We start from the raw sequence: 23357 nt of genomic DNA, 5'->3' as shown, positions 1-23357 counted from the left end.
ATTTAAAGGCGGGGGGAAACCAAAAATTGTCAGAAAAAAAACATTAGAAAATAATAGATCTATCATCTATCTATCTATCTATCTATCTATCTATCCATCTATCTATCTATCTATCTATCTATCATTATTGTATATACCATAAAATAATATATAAAAATATAAATAATGATACATATTATTTTTATATATTTGTATATACATAAATAATAGATCTAATATTAGAAAATAATAAATTGCTGCCATTAAGCTATGCTGTGGCCATCTGAGCCAGGGACTGCAAAACTGAACAATGGGGAGGCTGCAGGGAAAGTTTGAAATGATTTAAAGATCCAAATGTCCCTCAGAGGGACAGGACTTCAGATCATTTTTGCAAAAATTGACTTTCTTCCCAATCCAGAGAACATGAATAAGTGTTCCTGAGGAGTGAGGAGAGATAATCAATAAAGTGAGAAAGACGCAAACACACAATGCCAACAGGTGGCTTGGTCACACATGCTGATCTCTGAGGCATTAAAGCTGAAAGCCAGAAAAAGTGTTTTCTGGAGATTTACTTTGTGCACAGCATTATTCTCACAAGGGCCCTGTTCATTTGTTGACAAAAGAAGGAGTGTCCCATGTGCACACTTGGCTCTTCCTGTCCATCCAAGTGCTAAAATGGAGAGTTCTTAAATTAAAATATTAATGTGCTTTGAAAAAATATGAGAAACTTAGAGAGGTTTCAACAGGTATTTTCTGCTCCATTTTCCTATCTCATCATGGGCAAAGAAAGTAATTTCTAGAGGATATCATTACCCAGAGCATTCAGATACACAAAACAAGAAAATTTCATGGAATCACAGAATGGTTTGGGTTGGAAGGAACCACAAAGACCATTCAGTTCTACCATGGCAGGGATGCCACCCACTAGCCCAGTTGCTCAAAGCCTCATCCTGTAGTGGTTATATTTTCTGGAAAAATCCCCTTGCTCAGGATCCTTCTCCTGGGAAGCTGAGAAGCCTCAGAAAAATAGGAAAACATTATCTCATTTGCTTCTCCTGTGTTTTGCTCCTTTGGAATGTGGTAGAAGATTGTTTATTTTCAACAGGTGATTGTTTCATTGGTTTCTTGTGAATTGTTTTGTCTTATTGACCAATCAGTGCCAAGCTGTGTCAAGGCTCTGGAAAAAGTCACGAGTTTTCATTATTATCCTTTTAGCCTTCTGTCTGTATCTTTTCTGTATTCTTTAGTATTCTTTAGTATAGTTTATTTAATATTCTTTAATATAATATAGATCATAAAATAATAAAATTACCTTCAAAAATATGGAGTCAGATTCATCATTCCTTCCTTTGTCTGGGAACCCCACAAATACAATATCACCCAACCTGAACACATCCAATTCAAACCCATCAGGAAAATCTCTTTCCTATGTGTTTGTTGCAAAGTTAAAATTTGGGCTGCAAATTGCCTTTCTTTAGTGTATTTTTCAAAGTCTTTGAGGAACGTGGTAAATGATGGGGAAAGATCACAGTGCAGGTGGGCAGGGATGTATGAAGAGGGTTTGGGATGAGGAGCAAGACGTGGGAGATGCCACTTGTTCACAGTTGGGAGTGTTTGAGGAGGTGATCCAAATGAAGAACAAGTATCCAAAATGGAAATTAGCATTTTGCACATCAGTGACTTGTGAGAAAAAATGGGTGTGAGTGTGTGGCTGTTTAAATACAACTCTAAATTACAACCCCCAAAGCCTTAAATACTTCTAAACTAGCATTTAATCACATCACACAAGGGTAATATGACAGCATTCCCTTTGCTGTACCCACATGCCCAAAGAGCCCCTCCTGAGGAAGCACAGGAAAGAAAGGGCACTGCAAATTTAAACAGAAAAATCCAAAACGTTGGTTGTGCCACTTTAAAATGACACATCATTGAGTCTCTGCATGACATGGACTTCAAGCGTTTTGCAGCAGTAAATGTCTGATAAACAAAAGCAGTATTATTGCTGAATAATTTGGGTAAGTAAATGAAACCCTTATTATGACTCTGGTACCCAGAGTGTGCTCTCTCTGTAGGATTTCATCCAAAAAGGCTGCAAACAAAGCACTGAGAATTAGCTGCGGCCAGATGAGAGCAAAACAGCAACAAATGAAGGCCAGGGAAATGGGAAGATGAAAGCTTCATGGCAGCACAAGTGTCCTACTTCTCCGAGCCAGCTCATCTTCAAAGCAAACTGAGAGCAGATGAACCTGGGAGCAGAATCCACTGAGCACCCTGGGCTCTGCTTCTCCTCCCCAGGAGATGGGAGGGAGAGGATCCATCAGCCTCCTTCTCCTGGCAAGGGCTGGCTGTTCTCACCTGGGGGTATTGGAAGGGTTTCAGCACACTGGACCTCTCCATGCCCCCACAAGACCAGTTTCTGTTTTGTTCTGTGGCTGATAAACCAAAGCCTGGGGAGGTCAATTGACTCCTGGCAGCAAAGCTCCTCATTCCCGCAGAATGTAATCCCTCTTCTGTACTCTCTGTCCTGGAAAGTCAGCCAGGAAGATATAAATTTAAATATTTCATAGAACTAAATATTTAATCCCTCTCAACACCCACCTCTTCTCTGCTCTATTCCATTTCTTCACTCCTCCTCTATTGCAATGTGTTCATTTTGCCTCTTCCTTTACCCCCTCCGGTGGTTGGTCTCCCTGCAGCCCCTGGTTTCTACTATTTTTACTCTTTTACTCATTCTGTTGCTGCTTTCTTGTCTCTTTTATCCATCACCCAGGAGTGTGCAGTGTTTTCTATCACACACTGGCTTGTTGAACAGAAATCCTTGAGAAAGGAAGCCCCTCATCAGTTCTAGGTATTCCTCCTCTCATCCTGGTTTCCAATTTAGGGACTTTTTTGATCCCTGCTTGGCTCAGTGCTGTATGAGGGCCACAAGAAATGACCACATCTCATGCATTGGGATGAGTGTGCCCAAGGGCTGTGGCTGCCCTTGGACCCCTGGAAGTGTCCAAGGCCACCTTGGACAGGGCTTGGAGCACCCTGGCATAGTGGAAGGTGTCCCTGCCCGTGGCAGGGGTGGAACTGGATGATTTTTGAGGTATCTTCCAACCCAAACCATGTCCTGTCTCCATGAATTGGGTGTCCCCAACACCACCACAGCACTTGCAGGACCAGCTCCCAGTCCTGTGCCAGGGGAGTCATGTGGAGGGTTTTGAAAAGGGCTGGAGAGCTGCTGCTATTTGAGATCCTCTTTTGAAAAATATCAACTCCATCTCAGCTGGTGCCCAGTGATGTTAAAGGCTGCTCTGGAAATCACCACTCTCCCTCTCCCCTGCTGGGCCAATCAGATGAGCAAAGGATGAGAGGGAATGGAAAAGCTCATCCAGATTCCAGAGCAGGCAGGAATCAATTTAGAATCATGGAATGGTTTGGGTTGGAATGGACCTTAAAGATCATTTAACACACCTCCACACCAGTGTGACAGTACACAGCTGACAGGTCACACAAATTGGAAGAAGGAACATGTCAATGTACTCAGGAAAGCAAGGAAAAATACCCTGAACAAAGATGATCAGAAAACTAGAACTTGCTGATTTTTACAGCACTTTGGAGACAGTTAAACTTTCACCATTTCACATTTATTATCATTTTTCATTCAAGTTCTGAACACATCTTACAGAAAAGGGATGGTTGTCACTAACATGACAGCGTCTGTACTTACTCCTACTTTATTCCTCTGTAATTTTTGAAGTTGTAGATTTGAGTCAATAATCTATTTATTCAGGGACTTTCTGCTTTCCAACCTCCACCTATGTTGTCACCCACTCAAACTAAGGCAGCAGGGTCAAATTCCATATATTGTTCTACTGCAGCACTTGACACAGCTGTCCTGGATTAGTGGATATTAGGTACCTGTTTCAGTTCCCTGGACTTCTACATGGAAACAAGTGAATAGTAATGGACAAAGACTTTCCTTGTTTCCAGCTGAATCAGTCCATCCACATCTGAAGGAGTGTTTGTATGAAGAACAATTGTTCCTTAAGCCCCTGACTTAACAAAACAATCATCTACACAAAGAAGTGAAACAGCAGAATACCAAAAACAAGCAAGTTTGACCTGAGCACCTGTTAGGAATAAATGTTCTTTTGCATATTTGCAATCAAGGCATGCAAAACACTCTTATTTGTCCCAGATTTTGTGTCAAAGAGAAACACAAGCAGGCTTTACTAGGAGCTTCAAAGAAACTTCCAGTGACACAGCGGTGGGATTTATGGTCCAAGGATTTGCTTAGCTTTTCCACAGAAGCAGGCAGTTTAAAAAGCAATCCAAAATCAACTCTGGAGCTCCAATACACAGGACAAAATAACTTTTTCCTGAGCCAGGGCATTGTGCAGGGTAAAGCAGCAGGTACATGCTGCCCACTGGCACCAACAATAAGGGAACCTCTTAACCCCACTGAAGGCTGTAAATGTGTTTTTATTTCAGAGCCTGATATGACTGTGTAGTCAAACATTACTTCTCTTGGACTTTGGGAAACTTCCCTTCATCTTCATGTATAAAATAGAAGTTTCCTCCAGCAGGGTTGCTATTTTTGATCCTGGTGCTGGGCACCCCTGGTTTCTGAGTAGGCTGCTCAAGTCCTACAGCACTGCAGGTGATTGTTCCCACTTCTCCCATTCCTGATTCAAAAGGACTTTCACAGAGAAATTCTTCTTTCATCTCAGTGCAATCAGCTGGGAGCAATTGTGGTGGGAGGAATTTTAAAAGCCAGGTTGGAATCAGCATGTGTGTGAGAAATCAAGGAAGGTGACAGGCAATGGCCAGAAAATAAATAAACTGAACTTTATTTTGCTCTGAATAGTAGGACACTAGAGGGAGTGTCTGTCCTTTTCCTTCCAAAGACTTCTTGGAAGACGAAAGTGAAATAATTTCCTGCAAGCAGTGAGTTAAATGCAGCTGATATTTAATCACCCAGAGTCACTGGAGGTGCACAAACACAGCCCTGAGTCACCACACTGACCTCTGCTTAGCTTAGCACCCTGACTTCTGCTCTGCTGGCTGCTCCCGCAGCCTGGGAGGGCTTCTCTCCTTCCCTGTTTTCCATCCCAAGGTAAGATTGGAACCTGCTCCCTTCTCACTGTTCTGTGCTCTGCTGAGCTCCTCTTTCCCCCTTAAATAATTGTAACAAGAAGCTCAAGTTCTACTGAATTCATCAGGTCAGCTGATAATCCAAAATAAATCTCTAAATCGAGACATCATAAAGAGATGGAAAATTTTTAACTTTATAGTTACAGCTGGCAAATAAGAGTTTTGCAAATATTAAGGAAAGATGAGACTATATTTAGATATATTTTATGTACATATATTTCTACGCCTGATTTTTTTATATATATATTATATATTAACATGCAAAGAATCCAAGTAGGATCCAAAGAAAGAAATAAGCCTGTTGAGACTGAGGATGTGTTTCAGGGCATGTAACCTGCATTAACCCCCTACATGACTAAAAGTGAGGGTGAAGCAGACATTTTTCTCCAAGTCATTAGGTGCCAAATAGGTCTTTGAGGTCCTCTTTGTTGTGCAAACAGCATTCAGAGGCCAGCCCCTTTACAGAAAAGGAGAAAAGGGAATTTCAGCCTCCCTCTGGCATCACAGGGGCCATACAGCTACAGCAAAGATAAGAGGAAACTTCTTAACAAGCACATGCCAGTAATTTGGGAGGCTAATTGGTGTAGAAAGCAACATCCCTAAAGTTCCTGGAGAGATTAGATGGAAATTAATTAAAATTATTTAAAACACTTTGGATAACCAGCTATCAGAAGTGACAGTCTTGGATAGGACCATAAAATAACTGATTAAGTGGAAATAAATGCAATTGGATTTGGACAACTGAATCATAGAGAGCCAAAAGGGGATGGATTAGAAAGTGATTAGGCTAATCTTGAAGGGCAAGTGAAATGAGAGGAACTTTCCAATCCTTAAAGGCTGCCATTATATTTGTTAATGTGGACAATATTTGTTTTGAAGAAGGGGAGTATAAAAAAGAGGTGCATAAATTCGTAAATTATTTAGCAAATGAAGTCAAACCACTCCTGTATGCCCCCTTCCATACACCAAGGAGAAGGAAGGAAAGCAAAACATTTAGGAGACAACAAATAAGTGGAAATACTCCCTCAGAACAACTCACAATATCTTGAGTTCCCACATTTTTGCAGAATTCCAAGAAGGATTAGAAATTCCTACAGGCACTACAAGCAGGAAAATTACTGCAACATGTTGGGGAAAAAGATGTAGGAGGGGCCCTTAAAGGTTAGATAAATCATTCTCCAGAGTTAGGAACGGCTACATCTGTCTTCCCCTCCTAAACTGCCTTATCTCAGAAAGAGTTCACCAGTTTCTGTGCAAAAAAGCTCAGCCTGTTCTTCTGCACAGCTCCATGTTGCAGCTTTCACCATCCTCAGGAGACAGAAAAGCTCGGTAAGGCAGCACATTGTTCCTGATCCTGTCCTGCCTGGTCTCTGGGTACAGAAACTTGGAGACAGCTTTTGCAGGTGCTCAGAACTGCCATAGCTGTCCTTTGGATATCTGAGCTGTGAGTTCATGAGGTTCTTACAGCCACATCTGATTACATTTAAATTAGAAAGGTATCATGATGTCCATATGAGGTTTACAGTCCTTCCAAAGAGAGCATGAAGAAATAACAGGGAGCTGGGAGAGCTGGTTGTGACAATTCAGTCTGAGACACAGCAGCTGTTGGAAAGCTTTGGAAGTACACCAGTTTTCACCAACCTGTTGTGTTGGCTCTTCTTCCCTCGAGCTCTGTGAGGGCACACAGCCACTGCCAAAGAAAATGCTATTTTCTGAGTGTTACCTGAGAGCTGCTTGTCACAGCACTGAGGAGTCAAACCTAGGAGAGCTTCAAAAGCCAGGAATACAGAGAGGGGGAAAAGGAATGAGAGGAGCTGAACACAGTGCTGTTCAAAACTCAGGACATGTGACTTAGGGCTTCAGGCAGTTCCAGGAGCTGCCTGTGCTCAACTATGTGACAAATGAGTAATGAAATAGCTGACTCTCACAATTAAAGAGCAAATATTATGTGTATGCTTAGAGAAGTTTTATAGACTTATATTTTAACCCCCTTGTGTTGTTATCAGGGGATGACCTGGGTTTGGGACATTTGGGAGGGTCAGGTTGTTACTATGGCAACATCTGACCTCCAACCAAGATTTAAGGAAGTGATCTCCATCGCTGGACAGTGAAGAAGGAGCCAATGGACAGAACTTTGGGAGAGGCCAAAGGGTTAAAAGGTGAAACCTCCATGGTTTGGGTGAGCACATGGTGGAGAAAGTCCTCTGCTCCTGGTGCCATAATATTTTCTCTATTCAGTCTTCTGTTGTATTTTTGATAATGTTTTAATAAACCTTTACATTTTTTAAGTGAGTGTCATTTCTCACAAGTACCAACAGGCACAGAGACACAGAATCCTCCCCAAAGCTGGAAAAAGCCCCAAGTGAGAAGTCAGACACACAGCATGTGGTGGAACTCAGGAAGAAGCCTACAGGTAGCAGCACAACTTACAAACAACATTTACTTATTTATTGTAAATCTATGGCCAGAAATTCCCTTCCCCACCTCTGGAACCACTCTTAAGCCCTCCAGATGAGTGATGTAGAGGGATACAATGAAAGGATTGGCCACTGCTTTGCTGCTCATGGGGGAAGATGAGCAATCCTCCAGGTTCAGATCTGAACAAACCAGTTAAAGAACAATTTGCTGTCCCTCTTTGGAGTCTGTTTTTGGTGTTTTACCCTAGAGCAGCAGGATACCAGACCTCAAATCATTCCTCCACCTGAGCTGCCAGAACAGCTCTATGGTGCTGCAATTCTGGTTAAAAGGTTGAATGAACATTTTCCCACCCCTTTGGCTGATGGAGGATCCAGCCTTGAGAAGAAAATTCTTTTGGAAGCACTTTAAAAGGTTGAATGAACATTTTCCCACCCCTTTGGCTGATGGAGGATCCAACCTTGAGCAGAAAACTCTTTTGGAATCACGGTTGCCTTTATCAATACAATGAACAAGAGAAGAGTTTTAAAGAAAACAAACATAAGTACTTAATCCCCACCATATTTCATCTTTACTGTAGAAAATCAACCATTCTTTACTCAAGTTCCTGAGTTAAACAACTTGATGTAAAATCCAAACAAAGTGAGGATGATGCAGTGCAGAGTTTTCACTAAACATGCAAGTAAAAACCACAGGCTCCTCTGCAACCATAATTCTGCTTGGAAACACATGAAAATCTGCCTTGTGGGCAGAAATCTCTCTGAAATTCATGGTTTCTTGTTAAAAATGCTGAACACCTGAGTGAAAAGGAGGCAGTTTTCACAATCAGCAATGCTAAAAGCAGCTGACTTTAGTTACAACAGGTGATTTAACTGTGGAAAGAGGGGAAGAGAGCAGATGGGGAAGTAGCTTGAATAATCAAAGTGGGAATTTCTGGGTTAATAAAAAGTAAAGTTTTTGTTGTGTGAACAAAATCAAAGGTGTTAGGGAAGGGAAATGGAAGGGAAAATTTGGATGCAAATGCAAAGTAGGAATAATTGATTTATGCTCCCTTCATTGTTCAGTCAGTTTTGACCTCATTTTATGTGTTCAGGGGCATGAAAATACAGAAGATTATGAAGGAATAAGCTACATACCCTTTCAAAAAACAGAGGGGAAAACGGAGCAATATGTTAAACAACGATTTTAAAGTCTGGTATCTCTCAGGTACACCTGAGAGAAACACTCTCACAATGTTTCCCAGACTGCTTTTAGTGGGCAGTAGAGCAATTTTTCATCACCCAGCCTTTTCTAGGTCTCAACTTTCCCTCTAAGAAAAGCCTCCTGTGTAGGTGGAACAAATCCCTCTTGCTGTAATTTGAACCATTTCTCTTTCCCCACATCTAGTGAACATCAAGAGTGTGTTTCTATTTCTGCTGCCTTTAACTCAGTGGGAGACACTTTTCACATCTTCTCTCCATCTCCTTTGAGAACCAGAGCTTTAGGGAGACTTTGTAGGCTCTTGAATTGATTTTTAACATGCTTGAGACATGTACAGCCCACCACAGCTCATCTCATTCACAGTAACATCTGCATTTGAGCTCATTACTCTCATCCCTGTTGGTAGTCAAGGGAGACAGACACACAGAGCTCTCAGACAGATACACAGCTCTTGGACATCTCAGACAGACACACATCTTCTGGAGCTCTCAGACAGACACACATCCCTGGAGCTCTCAGACAGACACACAGCTCTAATTCTCTGTTCATGACACACAGAACCACGAGGTGTTTACTCCCATCTCTGCCTTGCAGAAGATGGATTCAGCTGTCTAAGGGGGGGTTTGGTGCCACTCAAGATGTTTTAGAGCATACTGGACATCTTCATGGAACAGGCAGATGTGCACAGCCTGTGGGATTTCTGTGCCATCCTGAGCTGCTCACAAAATTCCTGAAAATATGTTTGCCCTTTTGATCTTGGTTCTTCAACAAATTCTAACCCTTTTCCCTATATTAACCTGTACTAAAGCAGAGGGGTTTTCATGACCATATTATAGAGAGGTTGTTTCAGAACCCCAGAAATTGGGAACTATGAGCCTTCTAATTTCTTTTCAACTCTACATGAGGTCATGGGAAATGCCATCACCTTTTGCACTAGTGCCAACATGTTCTTTAGCACCAATTGCTCCTTTTGTATTCTCTGCTGTTTTCCTGAAAAGTATAAAGAGAGAAATTTTATCCTTAACCTCATTGTCAGGTAAATAAGTAAAAAAGATCTTTTGCTTTCCTCTCAAAAAACTTCCTATATTCATGGTACTTTACAAAGCCTTCCATATTCCCATAGTGATTTCAACCCATTCCCATTTTACCAGTTCTGGAATTTTTGTCCCATGTTTAATGTCCCTGCCTTTTCTGCCTTAGTCCTGCTTCCCCCTTCTGCTGCCTGTGCTGCTGAGGATGGATCCCGGGGCATGAAGAATTTCCTGGGCTGTGAGTGCACATTGCTGGGTCATGGATGGGGAGCTTCTCATCAACCAACATCCCCAAATCCTTCTCCCCAGAAGTCCCTTCTCCCCAAAACTTATATTTGTGCTTGGGATTGCCCAGACCCAGGTGCTGGTCCCTGCTCTTGCAATAAATTGCAGCTCATGAAGTTCTGAAGGCAGAATGGGGATGATCCTACCAACCTAGGCAAGTTATTCTGCAGCATTAGGTGCTTACAACACTTCCCTCCTGCTTATCCTTTTCCTTGCTTGAAACAGAAACAAGCCTTGTGGCAGGCTGGCAGGGGATCCACACAAAAACTTCCCTAATTTCTTCTACAAAAAAAAAAAAAAAAATTAAAAATATCAAAGTGGCAGCCTGAGGAGACAAACCACCTACTGCCTCTTCTCACTTGCCTTCCTCATCTGAACACAGCAGGTTCCGACACAGTCCAGGGGAACCTTGTTTTCCCAGCAGAAGAACAAACAAGGACAGATGGGGGATAAAGTGAATAATCAGAAAATCAGAACAACAACAGGGTTAGTATCTACCTGCTGGTTACTTCACTGCTTCACCAGGATGTGCATCTGAAAAGCAGTGAAACTCCCAGCCAGGAACAAAATCGTGGAGTTTCATCAGTGCTCGTTTACAAGCTCTCTACCCCAGCACAGAGACTTTTCTGGAATTATTTATGACCTGTAAAGTCAAACAGCAGACTCCAGAACAGTGATCTCAGCTGATTTTTTTTCCAGCTACCTTTGATCAGAAATGCTTGTGCCATTGGTCTGTTGTTTAACACAAGCTTCCATGAAAACTGAGCATCGTTTGTTTCCTTCTCGATGACTTTGGACTCACAGATATTTCAGTACACATTCTTTGATTATTGATTTTTATTTCGCAGACCTGTGGATGTGGCACTTGGGGACATGAGTTAGTGGTGGCCTTGGAATGGCTGGGCTCGATGATGTTAGAGGTCATAAGTAAAACCCCACCATGTAAATCACAGTGGATGTTGTCTTATGATTCAAAGTGTTTGGGTTTATAAAAAGAAAGAAATAAATAAAAGCAATAAAATTTGCACAGGCAAAGGAAGTTTCATAATCATCTATGCTGATGCCTCCAGAATAAAGTTTTCACCAAATAATTTATGTATGAAACCTCATTACACCAACAGGAACCAGAACACCTTTGGAAGGAAGCATTCATTCTTTCGGATTTTTTAGGTAAACAATTCAATTCAAGCAGCACTTTGGGGACAAAAAGCCTTTCTGTTTCATGGATTATACAGAAGGATAAGGCCTTGAAATTAAAACAGAGATTTTTACTATTTGAGCTAAAAAAATTATTCATTTTTGGAATGTCTGAAATAGTATGTATAACAATTGCCGGACCATGTTCACATGAATTTTTCAGTAATATTTGTCATGTAAACATAGTCAGTTTTATTAGTTTTGGTGAAAATTCTTAATCCCTCCATCCCCTTTAAGCCATAGTTAGTTCATTTTAATAGACAAATGCAAGCACTCTTGTATTATAAACCTGTGTGTCTATCAGAAATCAAAGTTGATGTGATTAAAATATTTCGTTTTCACTTCCTAATCTGAGCATTGCCAGGAAATGAAAAGACAAAGCAGATTTATATAAGTATATAACACAGTCACAGAATTTTCTGAGATCAGTTTGCTGGAATGCTGTTTCTTCTACTTAAACTCTTGAAGAATTTAGAAAAATGCCACTTCCCATGCTAAATTCTGAATTTCCTGAGGGAAAGTTACCAAATGTAAATACATTCCAGTGAAGTTGCTTGGCATTTATCAAGTTTAATTATTTTGCCTGAATTATCTTTCTTCAGCTTAAAATTTTATTACCAAGATAAAAATCAGTCATTTATACTGAATATATTAATTAAAAAGATTAAAAGAAAAACTCTTTTCTTGGACTGATTGAAATTTTGAAGTCAAACATACAAGTGCTTTATTCTAATGAGATAAATATTTTTAAATTTTTTTTATGTCTATGGTTAGTGTTCATTAATCACTTTTTTTCCCTGCATTTTTAACAGAACTTTACATCCTTTCTAGAAAATGTAAGTTAACATTTACTGCAGAAGAAGAAATCAAGCAATGAATTGAAGAAAAAAGTGAATCTTCTTTCAAGTTGAACACTTTGTAGACAAGAAAGTGGATCTTTTCCATCAGCTGTGGAGGACATCAGGTTTCTAAGATAACCTGTGATTTAATAGGAGTGGGACAGGACAGGAATATTCTCTCTGGGATTTTTGAACAATATGTTGCAAGAAAAATTACTTATCCTTCTTGGCCACCAAATCATCTTGTCTGCAAGGCAGTAAAATTGGAATACAAACCAAAACAATTTTAATAGGCATTGTCTGAATAGGTACAAATCTGAGACTTCTCAGCTCAGAAGTTCCAGTTCTCTGTACTGACTGAAAACAAGGCAATTAATTCAGAAATACAAAAATCGTCTTTGTTCCTTCTCTTCATACACCTGCCCCGAAAAATATAATTCTGGGTTGTGCATTTCTTCTTTTGGCTTCCTAAGGCACTCCCAGAAAGAGCAGGGATGAAGCAGTTGCTCATCCCATTATTTACTGCAGTTCCTGACAGTCTGCCAGCCTCCTTCCACCACCAGAAACTCACGGGGTGTCTGCAGACTGAGGACAGAGTCCAAGCTGGGGCTGGGGACACTGGGATTGACAATGAATGATCAGGGCTGGTCTTGGACAAATGAATTGTCCAAGTTCTCAAGTAACTTGAAGCTGGAATGGCTTTTCAGTGTCCTTAGAGGTAAATGTTGCCTTAAATTAGTGTCACAAAGATAATTACTGTGCAGGAAAATCAAACTGCTTTTTGAGGCTGAAGGAGAATAGTAAAGGTCAGGAGGGAGCGCCTGAGAAATCTCCTGAAAGTTCTTTTACTGGCAGCTGTCAGAGAACTGTTTATCTCAGAATTTACTGTTGTTAAGAATTTATTGGCTTTGTTTATCTGAAAATTTATTATTTCTGAGAATTTATTATTTTTGTTTATCTGAGAAATTATTATTTAGATGGGGGTCTGAATCAGCTAAAATACATCTGCCTCCAAATATCATGACAGACATTTTTGCTTATATTTAATTACTCCTACAAGCCCACACAACAACATTTTAAAGCAGGGCTGAGATCAAGAAGTTCTTGGTTTAAAAATGTCCTCTTGTCATCATCAGCTGATGAAACTGAAGAAGAAAAATGCCCAGGGTGCACATGCAGGATGCTGTTGCTCAATACCCAGAGACACAGGGGCAATTCATCCCCCCAAGGAAACTGGCTGAGATGGATGGGATGAATTAGGCCAATTCTGCCTCTCTCTCTGCTGAAACTGAGGGAAGTTTATAAGGATAACTTGTACCAGACAACCAAATTTCAAGCCAGGAGAACTCTACTCAGCTCCCATTAAAAGCCATGGGTAAGTGAATTGTAGCACTGATACCTGACAGAGATGTAAAGCCTAATATTTGACAAAGTGCTTTTCAAAATGCATGAAAACAGCTCTATTACCACCACATAAACAAAGACCTGTTAAATTAGAGAAAGAAGATGTTCTGTCCACAGTAGAACAGACACACACCACAAGCTTGACTTCTCTAAACTTTGCAAAACCTGAGAAGAAGCTGCCTGGTAAATCAAAGCAATGTTTTGTTGTGAGGAAATTAAGAATTCAAGGTCACAGTGTGGAACTCAGGGCTGTTTGGGTTTGGAGTCATCCAAAATGCTGCATCCAATGTACCAAGGGGATATGGCCAGCAAGACACATTGAACTGGGTCACTATTGAACATTCAAAACTCCCTTCCTCCCATCTCTCCATGGGCTTCTTTTGTGCCATCCTTGAAATGCTACTCAATGCCAGGGTTAAACTGTCAAAGATATATTTGTAAAGGACCTGGAAACACCAGTCACACTGCTCAGGATGCAGTCAGACTATTAAATTTTAAAGTATTTTGCTTTTTATTGGGTTTTAATGTTCTTATTTTGATGTTCTGATCTTTTGGACTGTGCAGAGTTGAGCACCAGACCCATTTTTATTGACAGCAGGGATGTGCACGACAGGGGAGTGGTACAGCAGCAGATAATCAGGTATAAAAAGGATACATGGATGGCTGCATTCTGCCATTGTTGAGTTGCCAATCAAAACCCACATTATTATTCAAAAATAGGTTGTTACATCCATGGAGATGGAACTCGCCTGTCAGTCTGGAGTGTTTGTAGACAGCCTCAGACCGAGGTCTAAAAATGGTTTGACTGACAATTGTACCCTGCAGTGAGAGCAGAATCCTCTCCTCCCAGTTTTAATTGCATGCCTCTTGTAAATAAATGTAGTTTAAAAATATTAACTAAGATGCAGCTGTGTTTAACTAGGATTTTTTTTTCTAATCTTCCAGAGTGTTCCTCAGTATTTTTCAAGGCTTTGGAGCACTGCATGATATGGTGAGTATTACTGCTATGCTGTCTGCTGCTCATGGAAATTACAGCACAGCTAAAAGAAGCAAGAGAATTTCCACTGTAACCCAGGACTGTTAGATGCTGAAAACTTCTAGAAAACAAAAGGGTTTAAGAGGGAAACTTTTCCTGTCACTCTCCAAGTTGAGCAATTTGAAAGGAAAATAAGATCCACCTTTTCTCACTTGGCATTTCCATTCCAGCTCATTCTCTGACTTCCACTCTTCTCATGTTGACTCAAAATTACTTTCACAGTCCTGAGTGCAACTGCAAAGTCCCAGCTCTGAAAGCCTTGCACTTGATAATTCAAGGACAATGAGTCAATTGAATATAAACCAACCCAGATAAGTTTAGGCTGGAAAAGAGAATTTCTGCTAATTCTATGCAGCGTGTGTTATTCTGTACTAACCAATGAGATACAATCAAAGGTTATTTTAATCAGGATGGGTTATAAGGTTAAGGGACTTTTTTTATCTTTCACTAAGTTGGAAACTAAATTTTCATTACATTTTGTGTCAAGGAGACAAGATACATTTTTTAAGAACTTTTTCCAAAAAGACTCTAAATATTTTTTTCCCAGAGTTGTCTGCCTTGAACTTTTTACATTTCTGTTTTTACAATTGCCATATGGGCTTCAGTTATGGTAATTTGTGTAGGGTGCTTAGGTATTTTTATACATCATTTTTATGCCTTTTAAAACAGCAGATGGAGTTGAGCTGAAGTTTGTAGAGCTGTAAACAAGTGGGTATAAACCAGGAGGGGTGTGAAAGGCTGTGCTAAGGGTACTCCACGTTATTTGTTTAATAGCAAGAAAACATCAAATCTCTTAAAATTATATTGGCACCAGGAATTGCTGAGTAGTGCAAGAAGGAACACAACCAAACTACTGAGGTTCATTGTACCAAACAACCCTCCCAGACACAAAAGGAGTCCCTGCTCTCCAAAACCTGCCTTGCAGAGGGGATAAACACAAAGGAGTGAATGAATAATCAGACAGGAATGGGCAAGGAAAGCAATGAGCTCCCAATAAATTTTCTGGATTAGCCAAACTAACAGATTCTGTTAACATTTTCAATGTGCTCAGTGGGAAGATATTGAATGTGACCAATTTACTTTTCTTTGTTCCATCAGGAGAGCAAAAAGTAGATGCCAGCTGGAGATGCTGAAAAAACAGGTTGTCCAAACCAAATAGGTTGACCTTTCTCAGATCAGAAATGGGCAGAGGACATGTCTTGGTTTGAAAAGACAGGTGTTTGCTGAGGAAGGCAGGAGCCATCATTGAAATGGAAAATGTAAACCCACTCCCTCTGAATAATTATAATTTTGAAATTAAGGGGCTCTCAGGAAAAGATATGGGAATAAGAATAACAGTTCTTTACCAGGAAAAAAAAAATTAAAAACCCAAATACAATAGTACAAAAAAACCCTAGAAAACAAACCATTGCCAGAGTCAGAACATGGGAATAGAATACACACATATCTTACAACTCAGGACAGGACACGGAGACCCCTCAGCACAGTCTCAGAAAGGGAGATAATGACTGGGTGATGTTTATTACCCATATTTAATATGTTAAATAGGGCAAATAGGGGTAATTAACCAGGCACCTGAACTCCCTCCAGAAAAAGAAGTAAAACATGGGAAATACCCAAATCTGCAGCTGCAAGGGAAATCAATGTTGTATCACAGATGTTGCTTGATTTCTTTCATTATTAGTCCTCCAATTATGATAGAATAAGGTTATTAATTAACATTGGATCTGGGAATTGTATGAGAGAGGGGAGGGGAGAGTTCTCTGCACAGCACATCCAGCAGGGCACAGTCCCAGTCAGGATCTCCAGACAATAAACCAATGTATAAATAAATGGTTATTTCAAGTACCTAAAGCTGTTGGTGTGATTTATATCACTACCCTTTATCAAGTGCCTACTAAATGCCATAGCCTTTTAATACAATTTCTTGTGCTCTTGTGTCAATTTTTTGAGTGTTTTAGGGCACTGAAATTCATTATAGATAGGACTACAGTGACATTTGGTTTAATTAATTTCTCTATTATGTCACAGCTTGAAAGAGAAGCAATCAGATATTACTAAAATATGAGAGCACTCTGCTTTTTTCATAGTTTGGAAGAACCTTAAATTTGCTTATGGAACTACCTTGGAAGTTGATTTGTAAAAGCAACATAGTTCTCTACTCCTCAAGGGTCATTGGGATTGGATTTTTCTCATTTTTTCTTATGGCAGAAGCTGGTGTTGATAAAGTCCTTGTTTTGCTGGTGGAAGGGCCTCTTTACTCCTGTTTTAATCAGGTGCAATGGAATTCCTGTTTTACAATGGCACTTCCTTGGGATGGTTACTGAAAAAAATTGATTATAATTCCCAAAGAGAAATATTAGGTTCAGCTTCTTTGATGACTGATCCTATGTCCAAAAACTTAGGGATAAAACTTAAAGCAATTTTATCTAGTCCTAGCAGTGGTTAAATCCCAAGTTTTCAGTGGAATTCCTTGTGCAGAATCCCTCTGATTCAATGATCCACTCAAGCTGAGGTGGGCATTGTGGCTTTTCAGGACAGGGGCTGGGCTCACTTTTCAGGCAATATGTCAGAATTTAGAATCCTTTGGAAATGGGAAACCCTCCTTCAGCCCTGAAAAACCTGTAACCTGCAGGCTGGACACTGGAGAGGGATTCACCAACCTGGGTGTGCAAAATAAAAAGAAACTGGTGGTGATTTGGGCACATTTTAAGGTACTAACAACGAATCATGCATCAGTAGGACTGCACACCCTGTTAGTGAGACCTGAGCAAAGATCCCAATAAAATTCAAGTGGCTTTTTAAGTGGATTTTAATTTTGAAGTCCATTTCGTTAAAAAAAAAAATAAAGACAGTCAAAATAAACAAAAAGAAACTGAGATGCACCAGGTCAGAGACCTGAGATTGTGTATGGCAATCCCTAAAAACCCCAATTCTCAGGAGACACTGAGATGCTGCTGCCAGGGCCTGGTTTACATTTATCCCAGTGATTTTTTAGCAGCCAAAAAACCCCAACATCTCCCTTTTCTTGCCACAAGCTGGCATATTCCTGCTTGTCAGGGTTTATTGAACAGCAAAAATTAGCAGGTGGGCTCAAGGAGAAAAGCTTTAAATCGTGCTGATAAATGGCAGCTATTGCTTGGATGGGAAGTAATTAAGACCTTGATGATAGGTTTAGCTCAGGAGCCTGAGGAAACAGAAATAACACCCAGTATTTGCAGTCATTAGGCACGGGAGGATCTTGCCAATTAAAATCCTACAGCGAAGGGAATGCGTGAAGCATTTGCAGGGTGATGATTCACACAAACCTGCTAATGAAGAATTTTTCATGCCTTCACAACTGGATTTCTTCTCACCTGATCCCCAAATAATAACATCAGACTCAATTTATATTGAATCAAAATAACCTGGGGAGATAAATAATTCCCATTCCTTTAAAAACACACCTGGACAATAAGTTCAATTGTCAGTGTTAAGTTAAAACATCCCAAAAAGCAAAATTATGTTGGTGGATATTTTTAGGCATCACAAGGGAAGGTTGTGGTATGGTTTAGACCATGCTGTCAAAGCTATGTGATAGAATGGGCCAGTCTGACATCACTGCTAACAAAAAAATCATGTTTAAAAGAAAAAAAAAAGGAAAAAAAAAAGAAAAAAAAAAGGTGTACTCAAAGGAAGGCACTGCAAAAAAAAAACAAGTTTAAAAAGAAAAAAAAAAAAAAAAAAAAAAAAGAAAAAAAGAAAGGTGTACTCAAAGGAAGGGGTCAAACAAAAATTTTTTAAAAAGGAAGAAAAACATTAAAAAGTTCCTTGCAGCATAAAATCTTTGCAAAAAATATAAAATTAATATATGCCATGTGGGGGTAATTTTACACAGCAGAAGACTTGGTTTGACCCTAACCTGATACTTGCCTTAATTTCAGATACTGCCCTCTGCTTGTTTTAAAGCAGGATATAAAAAGTCATACTCTGTTTTTTTCTGCAGCTTTAAATTGTACAGGGGAAAAAAAAACAGAAAAGAAATCCCTAAATATATTATAATCAAGAGATAATCCAAAAGGCTTCATTTAAACAGATTTTTAAGACACTGCAGCAATCTAAAGGTTATATAAACTTCAGCTAAGCTTCTTAATATAGGTGTTTAAGCATTATGGAGATTTGATTTTTAACTTAGTGTCGGTCACAAAGGCCCTCAGCCAGCAAATACATGAATTAAATTTGAATGCTAAGCAGAGATTATTGGTTCATAAAGCCACCATAAAGAACAGATATTTTTGTAGCTAACATGAGTCACCCAAACTTAAGACTTTGGGCATACATTTCTTTCAAAATATCCATGTTTCTGGGGGGAAAAAATTAATTAAAAGTAGATTAGCATGTTCCCAGAAAGAAAATGCATTCAGATAATGCAAAGTGCCATAGAGGGAAGGATATTACTCATTCTTTTCTGACCTACAGGATTTAATCTTTCCTTATTAAAATTAAAAAAAAAATAAAACCAGTAGACTACAGCCTCTGTGCTATCCACCACATCATAGAGCCTTTGTGAATAATTTGGTTTAAATAAACACCCACCAAAATATTGGAAGTGGAGATGTTTCCTTCTCATTTCAGAGGCAAGAGCATCCAATAACCTGTTAGTGCCCTGGTCAGGAAGAGCAAACTTTAGAGATATTAATTAGCAGAAGAACAGCTTGTTTGTTTCTCACTGGGGTTCTGTTCTTCAGAGGGGCTCTGAGAGCTCACAACACAAAAAGGATATTCTGGAAAGCAGAGGAAGCCAAAGCCAGCAGCTTTCAAGAGCAAAGCAGGGTATTCCAGGAGGGATGAGCAGGAGGATGAGGGGCTTACCCTGATCACAGGCTCTGAGCAGGGGGGTGCAAATGTGGAGGAGATTTACACCAGCTTTGCTCCTAACAACCACCCCCTTGCCACTACCAACACTCCAAGAATTAACAGGAAAAGAGGGTCACCAAGACTCCAGCCTTGCTGTGTCACCTCTCCCCAGCAGAGTTTTCCTCTTTGATCTTATTTAATTGTCATTCTCAGAGGGAATCAATTGTCTGTGATCATTGCCAAATGAAAGCACTTAGAGCTGTTATTACTGAAAATATATTTATTAATGTTTAGGGACCTTCCCAAGAAGCTTCTGGCTTCTACAGCATTTCAAATGTAGGGAAAATAATAATTTTTAAAGAAGAAGAACTTTAAATCTGCTTTTGTTTTCTTTCAACTCAGAAATGTTCCTTCCACAGTGATTTGAGTCACTTAGAGAGCCCTTCATTTGCATAAGGAATCAGATTTCACTTTTTGCCAGTTTTGTGCTGCTAAAATTGCTGTTTATCCCTTTGCAGCTCCTTCTGCAGGAGTAATGTCTTGTACAAGTCTGGTAAATAATATACTTAATTTCTTTGTGTGCCAAGTGGAACACAAAGTCAGTGTGGGGTAGCATTCAGAGCTATCAAAAGAGCTCCCTGAAAAAGATTTTGATGAGATTTTACATTTTCTCTCAAAATGCCATTTAGCTTTATGAGAATCCTGGATTGTAACTTTTCAGGGTAATGAATAAAAGACATGACTCATGGTTATATTTCTTTTCTTTTCTTTTTTTTTCTTTTTTTTTTTTTTCTTTTTGAATAGGGGGGTTAATGCAGTTACTTAAAATATTATGTGTTTGAAGAACTTTATTTAATCCAGCAGAGCCCAGGACAGTAAATCAATATTAATCAGGTAATACACCCAGGGGAAATTGGAGCCATTGTCCCATTAGGCACAATTATTTGTTACATTTATGAGCTCATCCAGTTAATTAATTATCATAAAACTCACAGTGTGTCAGAGTGAGACCCTCTAAGGATTTCTCTCCTGTTTACAAAGCAACTAAAACGTTTTCCATTTAACAGCAAAGGTGCAAATGTCATGAAGTTCTTCCAATCCTCTCTGGCTACACAAAATACTGTTTCAAACAGGTATCAAGAGACGGGATCGAGCCAGAGAAATGAGTTTCTATAAAGCAATTAGGTGTGAATTTTTCACCTGGTAGTTACTTGCAATGTCTGTTCTTGTGCATAGTTTTTAATCAAAAAAAGGTGGGCCATAATTTGGTTACCAGCCTCTCCAGGACTCAGAGAAATTTGGTTTGAGTTTTCCTCAGGACTGTACCAGCTGCAAAGGGATCCAAAGATGTGCAAAGGGATCTAAGGAGCTGTTAACCCACATCCTGCAGAGCTTATTTTGTGGAAAGAAAAAAATCTGATGGATAAAACAAGATAGAAAAGCAAGTCCAGGTATAATCCTGCCTGTGTTCCAGGAAAGCCTGGACCTGGCTCAGACACCTCTGCACCCCCCCTCAAAAGGCTTCAAAACTGCATCCCAATAAAAACTTTTTATTCACAATTTGCATGGGTTCCTAGGAGATTTTGGGACTAAACAACAGCTTGAATTATGTTCTCACCAGAGGCTCTGCTGTTGTTGCACGAAGATGCTGCTCCTTCTGAGTGTTTCAACCCTTCACTGGATTTGTAGGATTTGTACATCATTGAACCAGAACCTTGTTTCCTGTGCAATCAACCAATTCATACCTTTTTTACATATATTAATTGTGTCTAACTGCTCTGGGCTTTTACTGTGGGAAACAACAGCTGAGAATTTTTCTACCTTGGGGCAAAAGCTGAAATAAAACCCACTAATTCTTCATACAAAAAGAAAATATTTGATACATTGAAAAAAAAAAAATAGCAAAAAAAAAACAAATAGGAGGAGGGAAAGCAAAGAAAACCCAAATATATAAGACAGAAATAACTCCATTATCATCATACAGTTGGTATATTCATCTTTGAAGGACTTGCTGACAGGTTTCTTTAGACAAGAACTTTGAGCAGCAGAAAGCAGAGCAGCCCTGACATGAGTTGCAGGTTTCTCTCTCAGAATTCTGGCACAGAGAAATTGGAAAAGCTGAAATTTGGTTAATGGAAGCCCAAATGTCCTTCTCTTCCTTTCTAACAGCTTGAAAAATATTGCATGAGTCCCAAGGACCTGCAAGAAGTGGAAGATCAGGAGGACACTGGCTGTGATGAGAAGCTCAGGAGTGCTGCTGCCAAAGCTCCTGCTTCCATGTGCCACCACCTCCACCTTCACTTACCTAGGGAAGGACTCCCAAAATTGCTAAGACAGCTTTAGAGCTGTCGCTTTGCAGCTGCTCCCAAATATGTCAAACCAAGCTAAAATAGTCAGGTTCCAGCAATTGTCCAAAACGTCAAATCTTATGACTTCCTACTGAACTCATTTTCAATCTATTATGTTTTCATTTCATTCTTCCTAAAAAGAACAAAGTCTTCTGTGCAGGAAGAGTACATTCTGTTGCTGTCACCTGGTTTTTAAGTCAGATTCCAGGACTTTCTCCTTTATTTTAGCTTTTCCACTTTTTTTTTTGTTTGTTTGTTTTGGGGTTTTTTTTTGGTTTTTCTTGGACAGTTCTCAGTCCTAACTTTCTCAGTGCATTGCGAGCACATCTTGGTTTAATTTACTATTTGTTTGATTTTGGTAAATAGTACAGGGGAAGTTGTCTAAAGTGATGTGAAATAAGTTTTGAAAACAGTTGCAGTATTTAGAATGATAATTGGATTGGCCAGAGATGAGTCATAAGTAATGAAATGCAAGGAATAAAAATTTGATGCTATCTTGTTTGGCTGAAACAGAGTTTTGTTCCTTCAGGCCAAAAAGAGTCAATAATTATGTCTTCTACCTTCTATTTTTATGATTTTTTTGGTAGTTTTTTTAATATAATGGGATTATGCATCATTCTAAAAGGGAAACATGGTTGTTATGAGCTTGCTCTAAAAACATAGTTAATTTTGGTTATGATCTCAGAATTGTTCTGTTTCCAGTCAAAGTCAATTCATTGCCTGTTTATGCATTATTACATTAATATCACCTGTAAGATTTATGGAAAGTAGCAATGGAGTAATAAATATGACCCTTCTGCTGTCAATCACCCTTCACAAGGGACAATACAAAAACATAACTTGTTTTTACACATGTCAGGAGCCAAAATGAGAAGTTTCAAAACCAGACTTAAACATATACAAGAAAAAACACAGGAGCAGACAAGAGCCAGAGGAAGTGGTCTCAAGTTGGAGAGGCTTAGATGAAATTTAGGGAAGAATTCTTCACTGGGAAGTTGGAACAGGCTGCTCAGGGAAGTGGTAGAATCACCATCCCTGGAAGGGTTCAAGGCAGTGGCTGTGGCACTTGGGAACGTGGTTTTGTGGTGAACACGGTGCTGCTGAGGTAATGGTTGGACTCAGTGACCTTTCCCAACTTAAGGAATCAAAGAATCTATGAAATAAATGGAGGGAGAAGCCCCAGCTCTGTGGTGCACAGAAATATCTGTATCAGGGGTCCAGCTGAAGAGCAGGAAGGATGTGTAGAGAAAATTATCAAAGTCTCCAGCCCTCATAGGTCTGAGTCCCAGAGAAGGGGCTGCACCAGCACAGAGACACCCAAGGTGCTAAAAAGTTGGTTTTCAGCCCAAAATTTACTCAGCTATGTGGACTCAATACTGTCCTACCACCCAGAGGAATGGGGGTAGCAGCCCTGGAGGGGAGGCAGTGTTTTTTCCTCCTCACTCCAAATGCAATTGCCATTTAGGGAGTAACAGGTTATCAAGTAATGCACATCAAAAAAAAAAAAAAATCAGAGAAGAGTCTGAAACTGCTTATTCAAACTGCCTCATTCATTTTTATTATATATTTTTAATGAGCAATAAAAGGTTATCCCACTTACATTCTATTCAAGGAAAAAAAACCCAACACATTTGATTTGATGGCC

The sequence above is a fragment of the Passer montanus genome, unplaced genomic scaffold (assembly GCF_014805655.1).
Source record: "Passer montanus isolate IOZ18808 unplaced genomic scaffold, ASM1480565v1 scaffold109, whole genome shotgun sequence".
In the NCBI taxonomy this organism is placed as follows: domain Eukaryota; kingdom Metazoa; phylum Chordata; class Aves; order Passeriformes; family Passeridae; genus Passer; species Passer montanus.
This window is presented reverse-complemented; position numbering follows the sequence as displayed.